We start from the raw sequence: 18,586 nt of genomic DNA, 5'->3' as shown, positions 1-18,586 counted from the left end.
GATGATGTTCTCTGTTGGTGTAAATGCAAGAATCACAGAATCCCAGGATGTCAGGGGTTGAAGGGCCCTGGCAAGCTCATCCAGTGCAATCCCCCCATGGAGCAGGAACACCCAGATGAGGTTACACAGGAAGGTGTCCAGGCGGGTTGGAATGTCTGCACAGAAGGAGACTCCACAACCCCCTGGGCAGCCTGGGCCAGGCTCTGCCACCCTCACCGGGAACAAGTTTCTTCTCAAATTTAAGTGGAACCTCTTGTGTTCCAGTTTGAACCCATTACCCCTTGTCCTGTCACTGGTTGTCACCGAGAAGAGCCTGGCTCCATCCTCCTGACACTCCCCCTTTAGATATCTGGAAACATGAATGAGTCCCCCCTCAGTCTCCTCTTGTCCAGCTCCAGAGCCCCAGCTCCCTCAGCCTTTCCTCACCCGGGAGATGCTCCACTCCCTTCAGCATCTTTGTTGCCCTGCGCTGGACTCTCTGCAGCAGTTCCCTGTCCTGCTGGAACTGAGGGGCCACAACTGGACACAATATTCCAGGTGTGGTCTCCCCAGGGCAGAGCAGAGGGGCAGGAGAACCTCTCTGACCTACTGACCACCCCCTTCTAACCCACCCCAGGTACCATTGGCTTCCTGGCCACAAGGGCCCAGTGCTGGCTCCTGGTCACCCTGCTGTCCCCAGGACCCCCAGGTCCCTTTCCCCTACGCTGCTCTCTAATAGGTCATTCCCCAACTTATACTGGACCCTGGGGTTGTTCCTGCCCAGACACAAGACTCTACACTTGCCCTTGTTCTATTTCATTACATTTTTCCCTGCCCAGCTCTCCATCCTGTCCAGGTCTCTGATGGCAGCACAGCTTCCAGTGTCATCGCTCCTCCCAGCTTGGTGTCATCAGCAAGAGACCCAGTCTCTCAGTTTTACCACTTCGCTCTCAGCAGCTTCCCTGTTGCATTTTTAGCTGAAGGGTCAGGGCTCACAGGCGTTTCTTGAACTTCACGACGTTACTATATGTGTTGTTCTGTCCTACGTGTATAGGGAGCACTCTGTAGCTATATAAATACAGATATAATCACACAAAAGCCCGCCGTATTCCTTTATTCACGCCGCAATCCTGACAGATGTGTTCGCAGCAAGATTCCACCAGATTCCACAGTTGAGAGGAGACCGTATGCTATTGAAACGAAAGAAGATTAATTAGGCTGTCACGGTGTGAAATTGGGTTTGTGGATGGCAGGCACACTCAGTAGCCTGCGTGCGGGTTGTCCCTTTTTTTTTAATTATCGAAACAGAAAGAGATCGGTCCATTAAGACCCAAAATTCCTTGTGTGAAAGAGGCCAGGGGTGTTGCTGTGTCCTGGGGCCTCCTCTGCGGGCAGCTCCTTTGGTTCCAGTTTTACACTAAACAGCTGCTTTTTTTCCAGCCTGAGCTCAGGCTTGTTTATCCGAGGGCTGAATTGTGCTTGCAGGCAAATGAATTTGTGGTATCAATTCATTAAAATGAGACAGCGTCTAGGTAGCAGACTGGAATACAGCTCCCCTGTTTCAACAACAACAACAGCCACCTGCAGGAAGGGAAATAGCTGCCCGCCTGCAATTTGAGACCTGTTGTATCCTTCTGAAGATCCAGGAGATGAACATTGTCTTCAAATTATTTCTAATTTAGTTCTGCTCCATTATATGCATCTCCGAAATAAGCACCTGCTTTATTCTTTCAAGAGAAAGGGGGGGAATCTGCTTTTGGGCATGTTCCAGGTAATAATATTGCAGCTTTTTCTCTGCTTGCAGTTTCAATTGGAAAATAAAATCTGATTGTTTGCCTTCGGTTACTAGAGGAAGGGTTAAAATATCTCCTGATGGAGACGAGGGCTTCGTGGTTGGACAAATCAGTATGTAGGTGGCTTCCAGACTGACAGAACCAACCCAAAATGAGTGACAGTACTTTGGGTGCTTTTTCGTGCCCTCTCGTGTGTTCAGTGCCAGGTTTTGTCACTTATGGCTGCGCGGGGATCATCCCAAGGACAGACTGTCCCTGGGGCCAAGCACCGAAACCCTAGAGGGTTCGCAGGCTCCAGCACAGACCCTGGGAACCCCAGAACCCACATGCTGAAAAACATGGTATGAGTTGCCAGGATGGCACAGCTTTTGTTGGACCAAAGAGAGTTTGGGCGATTTTGCTGAGCCTGGTCCCAGGCAGCCGGTTTGGTGTGGCTGGAAGGTGCCATGCAGCTCTTGGCTCCCAAGTTAGAGCTCTTTGTGCTCGCATAAAAAGCATAGAACAATGCTACAATTACCTAAATGAGCACTCTGCTAAAACGCAGGAAATAATTCTTTGTTTACTGTTAATTAACATTTGCAAAGAGTGATTAGCATGATAGTTAGCAATGTGTATGATGTGACCTTTTTTAAAAGGCTGACAAGGCAAACGAACAGGGGAGTCAAAGATGTTGCTTCTGCTGCTCGCTGGTTGAACAGCAGTTTGAGCCACAGCAGTTTTACCAAAGGTACATAAACGTGCTGTCCCACCCCACGAGCTGGGATTTCGTACCTGTCCTCTCGTCTCTTAAACCTGGCGGGTGCTCCTTTCATCCGCAGGAGTTACAGCTCAGAAAATACCTTTACTCGTCATGTGGAAGCAATATATTCTTTATTATCCCTGTGAAGAGATTCTCATGAATACTTCAAGAGACATTCATAAATAGAGCCTTAATTATTTAAAACCGCTTTCCCCCAGACTTAAGGATGTTGCCTTTTATCCACCTAAGCTGAATTTATTGCAATGAATAATAGTTTTAATTTCAATTAAGGTTTGTATGTACACATCTCCGACTCTTGTATCCATCTGTTTGCCATCTGCTGATTGGTTTGCTATTTGTATAAAGCTTCAGGTTTTTAATCGTAGATGGTCATGTACTCGTTACCAGTTTCATCATTCAGCTCATCTTGGAGACAACGCATAACTGTATTAGTCTCTATGTAAATTAGATTGCCAAGACAGATGAAATCATCAGATGGTTTTAATTTGGCTACTTCTCTGAGCGTGCACTCTGAAGACGTCTGTACTACTCTTTAAAAAGGGGCTGATTTTAGCGGACTAGAGGCAGCGCATTAGTTGGGAGTTTGCTCTTGATCAGCCATAATTACGATTGCTCTGGTTTTGTGAGTCACCATACATATGCATTCAACTATGTTGTGTAACTTGCAAGGTACAGGAGACACCTGGTAGCTCCTAACAGGAGGACGCAGCTTATTTAGGTGCAAAATATGCTGCTCCTCTTTTTTTTGCACGGAAAGGATGTGGCTCCATTTGGTAGGGACACGTGAATCCAGTCCTCTGTACCATGCATTATTCCCATTTAGTGATCCAGCTGTTTGTATAAGCGTGTATAAGCTCATCCCATTTCTCTGTTGAAGGCTTTGGGTGGGCTAAGGGACTTAAATCTTTGGATAAACTCGGGCTTAGGTGAGGTTGGATGGGAGTTGAAGAGCGAGAAGAGCTTTTCAGAAACCCTGAAACAAAACCGAGAGCTACAGGCACACTCCGTATGTATTAAATCAGATTCTATCTTCTCCATAGTAACCAGCCTGAGCGTACAGTTTCTCTTTTCATTGTTGGTTGCTCAGACACGGTCCCGCTTGGGAACGTTTCTTGTAGCTGAGACAGAGGTTTCGGAGCTGACCTCGCAAACATCCTGAGCACCAAATGCTCAGGGCATCCCCGCTCTCCTGCTCCACTGAGCAAACAGTTAAAAAACGAAATAAAGACAGAACCCACACCAAATTCAACAGCTGTTCTGGAGCCGGGAAGAACTAATTAGCTTGTAGCAGGTGCTGCTCCAGGTTTCTGTCTGATTGCAGTCTGGCAATCTGCTGCAAACCTCCCGACACCCAGTCGGGGAAGGCCAGGGGGGAACAAAGCGTTTCCTTGAAGCAACGGGAGCCGGGAGTAGTGGAAGGATTATTTTTGGAGCTGCTACCATGACTCAGTGTTTTCGATGGCTGTGAATAACTTTTCTTTCGCTTCCTACGCCCAAAATGTCATTGAGCCTGAGGCAACTGATAGTTAGAGGATGGGACTTGGAGAAAGTGGGTCTGAGGAAACTCTTTGTTGGGCCTTATTGGGCCCTGTCGGGCTTTACTGAGCTCTGTCAGGCTCTGTGAAACTTTTTCAGGCCCTGTGAGGCTTTGTTGAGCCCTTTTGGGCTCTCTCGGGCTTTGTTGGGCCCTGTCAGGCTCTGTCAAACTTTGTTGGGCCCTGTGAGGCCCTGTTGGGCTTTGTCAGGCCCTGTTGGGCTTTGTTGGGCCCTGTTGCGCTCTCTCAGGCTTTGTTGGGCCCTGTTGCGCTCTCTCAGGCTTTGTTGGGCCCTGTTGCGCTCTCTCAGGCTTTGTTGGGCCGTGTTGGACTCTCTCTGGCTTTGTTGGGCCCTGTTGGGCTCTCTCAGGCTTTGTTGGGCCCTGTTGGGCTCTCTCAGGCTTTGACAGGCCCTGTCGGGCTTTGTTGGGCCCTATCAGGTTCTCTCGGGCTTTGTTGGGCCCTGTTGGGCTCTGTCAAGCTTTGTTGGGCCCCGACAGGCTTTGTCGAGCCCAGTCGGTCTTTGTCAGGCCCTGTTGGGCTCTGTCGGGTTCTACCATGAGAATTCTTCCCTGCCTGTTTCAGAAAAGTCAGAGATTTTTGGGAAGAAAAGCTCTCGAGCTTTTAGAAATTCTCTCCTAACGTAAGTTTCAAAGTGTTCAGGATTATGAACGTTCCTTTCCAGATGTGGCGCAGGCAGTTCGTAGCCTCCCTTGTGAGAAACAACCAAAACCACTCTGAACTCCAAACCCTAAAAATCTCAGCTGCTTTCATGCTCCAGGGCACTCAAAATTTAAGCTGGAGTTTGAGTGCTTAACTCAGGTCTGACAACCAGATTCGAGCTTTTAAGCCACAGAGTCGATTTTCGAAACGTTATCCCAATTTTGACTCCCAGTAAATAAGTTGTTTTAAGGATGAAATCTTACAATCGCTAGTGCTTTTTGTGGTTGCCTCTGATTTTTTCCTCCCCAGGCATAAAGCCAAATTACAGCGGGTCTATCCCATGTAATTCCCTTTCGGGCCCTATCTTATCTCTAGCTCTTAGCTGATGTGATTGAAAAACTCTGCCATTCTGCGACATAAATCCAAATAGCCCATCGCTGTTGTCCCAGGAGCAAGTCCAGTCTCTTCAAAATGGTGTGTGTGCGCTTATATATAAATACATATTGTTTTTAAAAGGGAAAAAATCAGGTTGCGCTGTTTAATGCCACGCTGGAGCGGCAGAACGGGCGATGGGCTGAGGTGAGGAGGAAGGATGTGTTGGTTACGACTGGATGCACTTGGAGTCGGGCCTGTTCTATTTTGCAGCTACCTAAAATCCACCATTATTCTGTTCATTTATTGCTGTTTTCAGGTTTTACTTTATACGTATAGTCCAAGGCAGCTGCGAGTCTTGTGTGCGCCTGGCAGCAGATGTTGAGGATGGAGAGGCCTAGTGGAACAATCTGTAGAGAGACATACCAGGTATCAAAGTGATTATGATTTATTTAAAGCACTTAGGATTATAACTCTCTGAAACCATGTTTTTTAAACTGCTTTCTCTTGTACAATGACCTGGGAGAGTTCAAGTGATACATCCCGAGTTGCTCACACAGATTCTCTCGCTCCGATGCTGACGTTGCTCGTTGGAAGCTGCTCAGGCCATCAGCTGAAATTCCCCTCTTTAGAACATCTTAAACTCTGGATCCAGACCCAGGCTTAAGAATTCAGACACATATAACTATCACAAATCCTCCCCAATGTATTTAATAAGAATATTTCTGAGACAACAATTACTTGAGCTGAGTTAGATATAATTTTTGCTGGCATGCCACGGGCAGGATTTAGTGCTTCATCTCTTTGTATTCACCTCACTCAATAAGGCAGGAAATTTATTTACTATCCAGAGGCGGTTAACTGTCTTTCTAGCGCATTGTTTCAGCAGTCAAAAAAGGCAATACGTCTATATATCTGTTTTTAAATGAGTGACTTTCAGGACCCAAGGAGAAGATAAGAGATACTATTGACAGAGAAATGAATTTCTCCACCAAGTTCCATCTCAGACATAGATTTGATTAGTTTTCTTAAGGAAGTTTTTTGTTGCGATTGTAAAGTTTCCACTGTTGATCCTAGAAGAAGCAATTTAAAAGATGTATATATTCTGTATCCCTTTCTTGCGAATGGCACGGGGCCAATCTCGGTGTCATTAGCAGCCAAAATGTGACTGTCACTTAAGGGGAAAGATTGTTCCCATGTGCAAGATCTGAGACTCCTAAAAAGAAATTAGAGTTTTTGACTCAGTATATCAAGAAAGCCAATGCAAGTATCTTTTTCTTCGTATCTACAACAAAACCATATAATTGAAATAAAATTCTGCACTTTACTGGTTAAGAAATCAATCAGGACTAGCATGTTCCTATGAAAGGCTTGGGTTTTTGTAGAAATGGTGAGTTTCAATGGAACATTGTCCTCTCAATATGTTGAAGTTCTCCCTCTTTTGTATATTTTGCCTGGTGTTTCTTTTTCCAGGGGTAGAAATGGTCCGAATGGAAAATTCAGGGCTACACAATAGCCTTTCTAAATGATTTGTGGAATCACGCAGGTAGAAGAGGTTACAAATGTGGCTGAGCTGATGTGAATATGTCACAACGGTGCATCAGGGTTGATAGCAGCTAGCTCAAAAAGGTCTGAAAAGCGCCGGTTTGGAATAGAGCTTGTGTCTTCAGTGAGTATTTGCTTTGATGGTCCACTCCCTATAGCTAGTAAGGCTAAATAATCATGTTCCATAAAAGCATAATTAGCGTTACGTTTTATTTTATGGAGCATCTTTTCAAATCATTATCCTCAGAAGTGGATGCAGTTAATTTTGTCTGGTTTATTCCATTTGACTGTACTTTTTATGTGATATATCAGTACCCAGCTGGGTGATTTTCCAGTCCTGTTCTCCCAGCTTCAGTATAACTTTAACCACCTTGTTTTGGGCTAAAACTGCAGAGTTTTAACTCTTTTGAACAATCAAGACGGCGGTGTGTGAAGCAAGGTCACCCCATGATGGTACTGTGCGCATTTCAACCGTCTGAGGACGTCTCGGTCTTTTAAATTTTGGTTAGTTAGCACTTAGGAACATCACATATCAGTCTGTATCGATTTGCAGATGTGATGCCAGACGAGTTTAATTCCTGATGGCGCTAATTACCCCATGCTGCTGCGTTTCATCCTGCACCGTGGCGAATGCAACCGCGTCGCTTCAGGGATTAGTAGAGCCATAAAAGCATTACTGGCTTGATGAGTTTTTTACTGATGCGAAAGATTAAGCACTTCATACTTTCTAGCACTCAGGTACTTCACCTCTATGGAATCATAGATCCATCACTCTCTGTTAGTAAGATATAGCTTGTAAAAAACATATAGCAACTACTCTTTCTGCTCCGCTGAAGCCCTGATTGCCCATGAAGTTTGAGAGACTTTTTCCTTTGCTTAAAAAAAATAAAGGCAAAATTAATTGGAAATGACAAGAGGAAAATGATCCAGCTGAATGCTTTGATAAGCAATCACGGCTTAATAGATTAGAAAATATAATTAATTACTTAATTATACTCAAAGTGGTTGTTGTTGGGAGATTGTTCGTCGAGAAGCCATTGTTGGATGGAGGGATGTGCCCGTTGCATGAATATCAGTCTCCAGGCAGCCAGCTCTGCTGACTGTGTATATATATATATATGTATATATGTGTATCATCTCACCTGCATATCCCAAAGCACTCTGTAAAAAATTGCTGTTTTGAAAATCTCCGAACTGAAAAAGAGGGGGAAGAACCGACCTGTCCAAAGCTGCTCGGCAATACTGGACACACAGGCAGGTCTCCTGAGGCCCCGTCACCATTTCTAGGTAGTGCTGCCATGAGAAACTGTTCGTTCAAAGCGGGAAAGCAGAAATTAAACAGAAACCTTCAAATGTAGAATCACAGAATGTCCTGAGTTGGAAGGGACCCACAAGGATCATTGAGTCCAACTCAGTGCGCTTACTATTTCAAGAATTCCATATTTAAAAAGGTTGTACTTTTTCATAAGAAATTCTAGGATCAAGTTTTAAACTTTCAAGGTGGTTTTAATTCTGGAAATAATTTCCTTTTGTGGTCTATGCAACACTGCTTAGGAAATCCATCCATCGCTGCAGAGCCGCTGCTTTTTCTTGTACAAAGTTCTTGAGTTGGGTTTTTATCGGTGACTTGTGACTCGGGGCCTTCAGGCACCAGCTGCACGACAGAAGCGCGACTGAGAGAGATTAATATCCGTTTTCTGAAAAACAGACCTGCTTTTCAAGTTAGGCCCTCACAGCCAGCAGTTCCTATAGAGGAGATTGGTCTTTAATGATTTCATTTTATGTATCTTTTTCTAAGCTCGCAAAGGCCCTCGGAGGTGAAATCTAGGGAGCAGATGAACGTAAGAGGCTTCACTTAATTAAACGAGAGCTGTGCGTTGTTTCTCCAAGTGCTGTTTAGTGAGATGCGGTGATGGACCGACACAGATGGAGCCCAGCTCCGCTGGGAACCATCCTGTCACTTCCACGTGCTCCAGCATCACCCGGAGAAGCCGATTGCGCCGCGTCGGTGAAGCAGCAGCTTCCAACAGCCAGAGAAGTCGCGTCCCCACGGTCTCCATTCGCCCCCATCAGCTCCTGCCGTGCCGGGGAGCAGAATGGGCCCGCCTCTGTCGGGGCAGCAGTCGCCTGCGCTCGGCGTCGTTTTGCCTTCGCAGGAGCAGAACGGAATTAATTCGCTAACAGATTGGCCGATGCTCGTCGCTGTACTCGGCGCCGGGTTGCGGGATGCCTGCTGCTGTTTCACTTAGCGATGTTTGCCGTAAGTGAAGGTCTCACGCTGGTTTCTTTAATTGCGCTTGGGTTTGCTTCTTGCGTCTTTCTAGGCGTGTTATTTGCTCCTGTTGGCACGAACCTCAATGTGGAGCCACTTTCCTCAGGAGTGGGGCTGGACAGGAGCAGGGCGTTTTACATTTGCGGCCTTTGTAACGTGACCCATGTGATGGTCATTCAACAGGCAGCAAAAGTCTGACAGCTCCATCGTAGGAATGTAGTACTTTGACTCCTCTACTGGAGAAAATCAAAGATGCAGAACAGTTGAAGGTAGCGGTTTTCATCTTGGTCTGTTTATACACTACAGAATATTCTTACAAAGTCTTCACATAACCCCTTTTTCAGGAATACAGTCACTAATCCCAGTGAGAGACTTGCTTGAGAGGGGAGTTAGAGCACCTGCTTGTAGGAAACGGTGAGTGAGACCAGCCTGAGCTGGAGACCCAAGCTTATCGTCCTTGGTAACGTACCCTAGAGAACAAGTGCTTGGTGATAGAGGATGCCGTGGTTTATCGCTGGTTTTGGATTCGGCGATGTGGTCCTGACACCTGTAAGACAGTTGTAGCGATCTCTTCTGTCCCTGCTGCTTAGAACGGCTCATTGTGCTGCCCCAGAACAGGCATCGAGTCTAAGATCAAGTCTAAGACAGTGCCAGGTTTAGGCGGGAGATACTAAGCGCTTTAACGGTTTTGAGCACAAACTGTGATGCAAAACACCTTTCAGTTTTCAGAAAATCATTCTGAAATTCCAAACAAGATTTTGCTGCAAGGTTTTCTGTGCTGGTCAAATTTACACTGGAGAGTTACTAATGGCATCAGTTTGCAATGAGTGAACAGTTTGGTTTTATTTCCTCAAAACCAGAAATGTATTTCCCATCTATATGTTAAAATGAGCTAAATGTAGATACAAGGAGCTGCATTGCTCTGCTGGGGCTGCTGCCGGATTGAGAAGCGCGGTATCCATGAATATCGAATTTTGGAAAGCCTTTAAGTGACTTCTGGTCCACTCGCATTAAATTCTGCCCATCTCAAACCTCAGAGCTGTTTCCAGGGTTGTTTAGGGCATTCGGGCTGGAGTTACTTTGCTCATTCTTGAGCTTGGATCAAGGCCTGGGGACACAGATGTGGGAAGGGGACACAGACGTGGGAAGGGGACACAGACGTGGGGAAGGGGACACAGACGTGGGAAGGGGACACAGACGTGGGAAAGGGGACACAGACGTGGGAAGGGGACACAGACGTGGGGAGGGGACACAGACGTGGGGAAGGGGACACAGACGTGGGGAGGGGACACAGACGTGGGGAGGAGACACAGACGTGGGGAGGGGACACAGACGTGGGGAGGGGACACAGACGTGGGGAAGGGGACACAGACGTGGGGAGGGGACACAGACGTGGGGAGGGGACACAGACGTGGGGAGGAGACACAGACGTGGGGAGGGGACACAGACGTGGGGAGGGGACACAGGGCGGCTGTGGGGACATAGAGGTTAAAAATGATAAAGGACAGGTGGGTGTCTTGGGTTCAGTGGGTTTGATGACATCAAAAGAACACAAATGAATGGGAATCAAATTATTATAGGAGGCAAAGGGTGGAGATGAGCTAAATTCTGACACGGTAGTTCCATAGTAAAGGACTGGGGTTTAGAATGACCAGCCTTCTGAGATAAAGGACTGTTGGTTTATTTTTAGAATGAACAATCTTTCGACATGTTTTTGCATTTAAAAAACCAATGTTAAAAATCAGCTCTGTGCAAGCAATATCATGTTACCATGGCAAAGAACAAAGCAACGCAATGAGGCTGGTTGTGGTGAGTGAAAAGAGATTTCATAGCAGTGCCTCTTTTTTCACTGGTTACACCATTTCTTACCATCAATACTGGATTTCTCGAGACATGGCATTTTCCTGATGGAAACCTAACGCTGCTTGCAGTTTTCCCTGTACAAATCAAAAGAGGAATAACAGTCCTCTTGGTACTCATAGAAAGAAGGAGTAAATCTACTGCCATCACCAGAAGTAACATCACTAAAAGGAGTATAAGCCCCATATCCTTCCTTCTACCTGTGTGTAGGGTAGTATAGGTGCATTTTACAGATTTATATGGAGATGCGATTTGTTTCTAGTTTCATGGATTTAGTATATATGTTTCGAATACAATTAAGTTTGACGACTTATGAGGAAAAACCAACCAAAACAAAAAGAAATTCACCTTTGCCTCCCCCCCTCCAAAAATAAAGCCAGTATTACTTTTAGGGACAAATTTAAAGTAGTGGATTTTCATTAAGGGGAACAAATAACTATTACTAGTAGTTTGAGATAAAATGGTACAAAGTTGGTTTAAGAACAGGGGCATCTCCCGCCTTCTTTCAGCACACTGTGCCAAAAAGTTGCTGTTAAACGGGTTGGATTACATAAATCGTTTTTTCAGTGCCACGAAAGATTGGGCTGTCAGAGCTTGTTTGGTTTTAATTAGTAAACACATGTTTAATATTACGTGTGGAAATAGGTCTGCGTGCTGCGGGAAGTGTTATCTCAATTTACTTTAGTGACGCTACTTTCCTTTATTTAAAGATAAACGGATTACCCGACTCGAGGTGGGATGAAGTATGTCGAAAGGAGTTGCCGGATCCAGTCCAAGCTGCAGATCAGTAGTGATGTTCGATGGAAACGCCTATTCCTTAGATCAGTCGTTGAATAACAGAAGTAGCCAATATATTTTTATTATTATATTTTTTAATAGGGTTCTAACAGATAGAATTCAGAATGGAATGGACAGCACCCCACAGCTCAGAAGAGAGATGGCCAAGGGGCACATGGGATGGAATCTCTTAACGTTATAAAATGCGCTTGCAAAGTAGCCAGGGAAGGGTTACCCAGCGTTTCTCACTGTGGGTGAGCTCACGTTATCCAGCTCCATCAAAAAGTCCATGCAAAACCAGATTTCAACAGCAGCATGTTTTCTGTAGGGTTTGAGAAGACGGAGGCTCCATCATCTTGCTGTTGACTCCACACGCTGCTTAGATTGGGGTTTGTGGAGTCAAAATAATCCAGCACAGGCTAAAATCACCGTGGAGTGAGTTTGCTAGACAACAGAACTCTGGTTCCACAACTGTACTAATTATATCGGCGTAAACAGAGACACAAAGTGAGTCAGGGACAGGAGATATTTGCAGTAGTTTGTTTCCCTAGGGAACGCTGGATGGGACACGGTTTCCCTGGATGCGTTTTTGGACTGCTGTTTTTATACAAAATATATTGACAATTAATCCTGGCTTCTGAGAGCATATAAATGGGCAGGGGGAAGAGAAGTTTCTGTCGTATCCCATCGTTAAGGTTGCTCATCAAATGAATATTCCGGTTCTGGGAAGCGTGAAGGTCGCGCTGTCGCACAATAAGGATCTTGCCTCCCATCTGGGTTGGGTAAAGCACAGCTTGTCAGAACAGGAGAGACTGTAGCTTGATAATTACATTTACCTCTCCTTGAAGGGTCTGATTTCCGTCAAATGAAAGGGAAAAGTAATTTGTTCTTGTTTCTTGCCTGAGAGGGCATCCCGTTGCCCAGCACATCGATCGCACAGGTTCTATTAGTCTTCAACAGGACCAGAATTAATTGGTTTGTATTACTCGGAGGTCTCAAGCTTGGATCAGAGCTCTGACGTGGCGGCCTTGGTGTTCAGAGCACCCAATCTGGGCTTTGCTGAGCTTGACCTAAACAGCGTAACCACGATTCCAACAAACCAGGCAATTCCATGGATATACATGAGTTAATGGTCAACGGTCCCTCCCCTCCCTTGGTGCACAGCCAGAAATGTAACAAATGTGCTTTTCCATGTATTTGCCTGTTGTCGTTTCTACCTAATGCACTTGTCTATTTGTGCAGCATTTAGCCTGCAGTAATAGGGTCTGTCTGATAAGGTGTTTTATACATGTTGGTCCTTCTGTTCTGTCCCAAATTGGCGTCAAATCCTAATGTTTATTATTTTGTTGTGTTGTAAACTTCTCTTCCCCAAAATCATAAAGTTGTAGCAACTGTATATAAGAGAAAGGGAAGGTTATATTTTAAGTAGGCTCAGGCTGCAGTTCAGTTTGAGTGGTTGTTTTTCCAGATATTTTGGGTGGAACTTGTTGGAAAAAGGAATATCGGAGCATTAATAAATGGAGAGCAGGCCGGGCGGAGTGTGCTGCAGCAAAAGGTGTAGAGATGACCTGGAAACCAAGGTTTTCTGGAATGAAGCACCCATTGGCTTGATAATGAAGGAAAAGGATGAGGACCAGTCCCTTGAAGGGAAGAATGAAGGGTAACAGGAAAAAACAGGTAGTTTATTGATTTGCAAGACCAAACCATATGGTCAAGGCTACAACTGAGCTGCGGTTGATCTCACTCGCCTCTAATCTGCAGCCGTTTTCTTTCTGATGGATAAATATGTGTTTAAATAATGCGTCCTACCTACCTCTGTCCATTTTTTTTTAATGCTTCCTTTGACAACCGAATGCTTCCATTATGCCCAATAAACATCGTGGAGACTGACCCGTTCCCGCTTTAAATGCCCATTAAGGCTGCGTTTCCTTCGTTTCACCTTCCAAAGGAAACGCTGCAGCTGTTCATTATTTGCAGCACTTACTACAAGAGACTCATTTTCAGGAGCTAATTTCTTTTTTCCCCCTCCCCTTAGAACTTCATAAAACTGGTTTAGTTCCTGCCCACGAAGCCGCAGTGAATAGCGATTGCGGAGGAGTGCTGGGAGCTTTGATGGCTGAGCTGTTCTGCTTTCAAAGGCCACAGCGCTCTGACAATGGCACTTTCTTTTCTTCCGTGGCGATAGGAAGAGGCTGCGCCGCATTGTGCTACGTCGTCCTAAGGTTTTGAAGGTGGTCTTACTATATACCTGTAGGATAAAATAAAAAGGGCAACCACGTCAACGTTTGTCCAGCTGGCAACCACTACTATGGTCCTCGTACCCCGTCTTACCTCCATTAATTGTTTATAACGAGATGAAGGTTCTGATGCTCCTCCTCGGAGCAGCGAGTATTGTGTCAAGGCAGTGAGTAGCTGGTTATAATCACCATCTATGTTGGTCTTTCTCGTTGTTTTGTGTTTTGATGCAAGTGCTTTATTCCAGGGTAAAGAATAGAGAGGGGAACGATCTAATTCCTGGGGAACTAATGGATAATTAAGCAACCTTCCCATATTTTTGTTTATATGAGCGGGAGAACACACAGGCCAAAGAAAAAGCCTGTGCTTGGTATGTGGCACCCAGAGGATTCAGTTTTCCCCAAGAACCCTATTGTTTGTGTCCCTTCTGTTAAGTGTTGTGATTATTGGTGGGTTATAGGAGGTGCCGTGAGCTTTGCTGAGATCGCAGCATGTGGAGCCGCGGTTAAGGAAGAGGCGGTCACCACAACACGTAGAGCACCTCATAGGAAAGTCCTGTCGGTTTGAGAAAGGGTAGAACCGGTTGAACGTGATGGAGATGAAATAAAAGGGCTGCAGAAGTAATATCATAGCTTCACTTTGCTGGATTGGAAGATCATCTCTAGTTGATTTAATGGCCCTTGATCTTCATCATTGGGGCCAGGCAAGATGCAGCAGAGCAGTAAAGGCCGCAAGGAATATTCTGGCAGAAGTGAGACCCCAGGGAAACAGTGCCAAAAACCAGTGAGAAACAGCAACCAGAAACTCCATCTGAATGGTTAATTAGTGTTGAAAACTCACTACTTGCTTTGTTTGAAGAATATAGCGATAAGCAAGCACGGGGGTGCGTTAAGATGCAGTAAATTATGATGGTAGATAGATAGATAGATAGATAGATAGATGGATAGATAGATGGATAGATAGAACTGATACTAGTTGTTAAATTGGGAGGCAACTCTCAGGTGGAGTTACCTTAGAGACCAAAGATCCAGAGCCAGTTATCTGATGGGGGACTAACAGCTTCAGCTCATCTCTGTTTCCTTTTCTTTTTGGTAGGAATAGTCGTATCAGTCTTTGTTAAACCCTTTGATGTTGGTACCTAACGGTTTGCGGTTTCACAGAGACCGGGTGGGACTGCAGGGCCCTTGCTGTGGATCACGGCTTATTAGGATTATTATCCACATTTCACTCTGTGGAAGATACCTATGCATTAGATGTCGTATCGTCCAAATCTGAATTATTTCTGGTTGCCAGACCTGAACTATTCCACCGTTGTGAAGAGGATGGGGGATCATATGGCTCCTGAAATACCCAGTAATCTCATGAACCCATTCTGTTAGTGATTGAAAAACACTGCTATGTATAATGTTAAAGGATATGGAGAAATGGCCAGTGCTTTAAACTCTTTTTTACAGAGCTCAGATCATTGAGATAAATTGCCTTTCTTGCATTCCACATTCATCTTCATACACCTATTGCTATCCCTCATTTGCTCCATCCTTGTTTCGGGGCAGACGGAAGATGAAGAGTGTACCTTAAACAGTCTGCTCTGTATTTCAGGAAGCTTCTCTGGTCCCTGGAGAGAATGAAAACCTTCTCAGAGATATTATGATTCGCTTTGCTTTCCGGAGACCCTGTGGACAGCGTTATTTGATCCGATGCCCTTCTGCTCCTCGAGGTTCTGAGGGTGGCGCAAGCCCCCGGTGCAGCGCGTGTCCTGGAGAGCAGGCGCTGTGCTCTTGAGAAGCCCCAGTGCAATAGAGATCCAGCCTCTTTTCCACAATCTTTTCTCTCTTTCCTGCCGCAGTTACTGCGGGATCATTTATTTCAGCCTTCCTCTTTCTGTCTCTCCGGCGGAGAAGTGGCCTGGAGTCACAATGTCTCCTTTGTTCTCTTTCGAGTTTGGAGTGAAGAGACAGGAAAGGAGCAGAGGGCTCTGAACAGCCCCCGGTTCCCCACCAGAGGTGCGTGCGGGGCTCTGCTTCGCACGGGTTATCTTCATCTTTTTGGGCCACAGATCCAATTTGGGGGGCTTCTGCAAAGAGCTGTTGTCTTGGCGTTGCGGGATGCAGCGAGATGGCTGTGCGCTGCCTGTCGAAGAAACCCAGTGTGTGAGCATCCGGCTCTGCAAGCGCTCAGCTCTGCGGAGGCTTTGTTGATCTCGGATTAACTGCGCCAAAGGAGAGAGGGCTCTTAAAAATAGCAGTAGGCAAAGCCTTTATGTGGAGGTCTGCAGCATCAGCTTAAATTGTGGATGTCGAAGGAAAAAACCACCCTTAAACTGGAAGGTTTGAGTTCTGTTGTGCTGTCTTGGGATATTAGAGAGCTGAATCACTTCTCTGGTCCCCAAAGGATGTATTTATTAATAATTTATTAATACATTGGTGGTTTAGTTCAGATCAGGATTGTACTTTTGACACGAGTCTCAAGATTGTCCCCCCTTAATGTGCTTCAGCGCAGCCACAGAGAACAGAGACTGAATCCTTTTGTGCTGAAGCTGAACTGGATCCGCTCTGAGGGTTTATGGGACCAGCCTGGAGGTAGTTTGCTGTAAATCCTCTGCAGTGTGTATGTTGTGGACGCTGTGTACTCAACACCAACCCCTGCGCTCTGCAGATTTGCTCATACTGAGCTGTATTGCTTACAAATACACACAGTCACAGCGGCCGCATGACGAGGGAAGTCATTTGGGGATAAAAGATCTGTATTCATGTATTTAGCTCGTGGAAAAATCTGTCCCTCAGTCTGCGCATCACTTGAGAGACCTCGGTTGCTATTTTCCTTTCTCCCACCCTTCATCTGTCACGCCTGTCTGGAGTACAAGCTCTTCAGGGCAAGGACTTACTAAACACATGAGCATTGGTTACCACGGCGCGGTCGCATTTTTGGTCGAGGCCTCGAGGCACTGCAAATAAACAACAGATTTTGCATGTTGAGAGACTTCTTTATCTCTTCGTATTTCTTCTCCCAGTCCGTTTCACCCTTGTGTGGTTGGGGATCTGGTGGTGATATCACCTGGGTCTCACAGATGAAGATGTTGAGTGTTTATTCTGTGTGATTGTATAGACCCATCAAAGGGAAAGATCCCATGCACCAAAGTAATACCACCCTCAGAAAAAGCTGAATCCCTTACCTCTTTGCTGATCCCTTCTGACACACCGGTGTTACCTTTGCCAAACAGGACAAGTTTACATAAAACTCCAAGTAGCCGAAAGCCTTTTGGCTGGTTGAGTGATTGTTCGGGCATCCCGCCTCTTGTCGACATGAGCCGCGGGTATTTCTAACAGCAGCTCCTTTGGTTTCCAAAAATCTCGCTCACAGGGCAGATTTTCTTCTCCAGCAGGATTCTTTGAACCCAATTCTTTTCATTTACACTCTGTCGCTACCGCTGTGCTCGAGCACAGCAATGGTGCAAGGCGGCAATGACTATTTTTGCTTATTAATGTTGGTTGCGTCAGAATAAGTACGAAACCGCTTCGTTTGGCTTTCCTGAAATGCCAGAGTCTGTACAGAGCAAATATTAAACAGCTCCAGGAAGCAGAGTCCGTGTACTCGACAGCCCTCTCCTGGCCGGATTCAACAGTGCTCCACCAAAGCGCTTTATTTCTGTTTGAATGTGTCTGGACGCTTTTTGTTTTTCAGAGCCCGTCTCAGATTTACACATCACGAGCGCTTTGCCGGTAATTCCAGCTGTGGCTCTTGGCAGCTGTTTGGAAGGGGAGGATGGTGATGTTGACATAGAGACCTCCCCAAGCTGCTCCTGCCCAACCCTCCGTCGCACCGGCTCCCTGGCACTTAAAATGGGACACAATTAACACAACTCGCTCATTTGCATCTCCCCAGAGAAAAAACAGCTTGGAGTATCTGTCATCTGCTTCTTCATCATCTTGACCATGTCGTTTGTGCCAGTTTTCAGTGGGTTGACCACTCAACCTTAGTTTCTGGCTGGTTTTTCTGCGGAGTTGCTGCGCTCTCATGTTACACAGCGGCTGTTTTGAGGATTCAGCATGTGGTATGTTTGGATTTTTGGTTTTTTGAATGTCATCCAGACATTCCTTTCTGCTTTACAAGTGTCATTAAACTACTGTTGTTCAGTAATTCTTTCCATTCTTTTTGCTTTCACGGAGTAATTGAATGGATCCGCGTGGTTTTGTGGCAGCAAAGGTTGCTAAGCCAAGGATATTTTGTAACCCAACTTTCTCCCGGTTTTCTCAGGGATCCCGAGTATGTCTTTCCTGATGATTTCCCTGCATATTACAAAACTTGCCCAGAGGAATGAAAAAGTCATTTGTTCCCTGTAGACTATTAAAAAATAATGCTGTCATTGTGAAATGCCCTTGCCTGCAATGCTGGCCAGTCTTGCATTCATTTTCTGCTTAATCTCTGATGTACAAAGATTCTCTAGAACATGACTGAAGCATGAACCCATGTTTGTTATTAATTTCCTAATGCTGTGCCAATCCCTCCCCTGCCTTCTCCGTCCCCCCCGTTTGCCGGTTCTATTCCAAAAAGCAGGAACGCTGCTGCTGGTCCTCCCTCCTTTGCACATCACACACTCAAAGGTGAACACGGGCAGAATGCGTTTGGGAATGCAGTGGGTTGGAGCAATTCAAGGGTCTTAAAGTGTTTTATGAGCTTTAATTAAAGTCCTCTTATTATTCTGTAGCACCTTGTTTGGACGCAGTTTGGTGGGAGGTGAACGACACAGCTGAACCTACTGGTAATATATTTATAGCTGGGCACCCTCCTGCCAATT

The 18,586-nt window shown here is 45.6% G+C and overlaps 1 protein-coding gene and 1 long non-coding RNA gene across 9 annotated transcripts in view; one reads left to right on the top strand and one right to left on the bottom strand.

The window, feature by feature from the left end:
* LRRTM4 (leucine rich repeat transmembrane neuronal 4) overlaps nt 1–18,586 on the top strand; it is a 308,260-nt gene that overhangs the window by 281,300 nt on the left and 8,374 nt on the right. The gene's annotated exons all lie outside the window — the stretch shown is intronic.
* LOC135576352 (uncharacterized) lies at nt 11,634–17,480 on the bottom strand. The gene is made up of 2 exons (XR_010468055.1): nt 16,964–17,480; nt 11,634–13,804 (listed from the first exon to the last, which is right to left on the bottom strand). It is a non-coding gene; the product is annotated as an uncharacterized LOC135576352 (long non-coding RNA).

This window comes from Columba livia, chromosome 25 (genome assembly GCF_036013475.1).
Source record: "Columba livia isolate bColLiv1 breed racing homer chromosome 25, bColLiv1.pat.W.v2, whole genome shotgun sequence".
Lineage (NCBI taxonomy): Eukaryota > Metazoa > Chordata > Aves > Columbiformes > Columbidae > Columba > Columba livia.
This window is presented reverse-complemented; position numbering and strand designations above follow the sequence as displayed.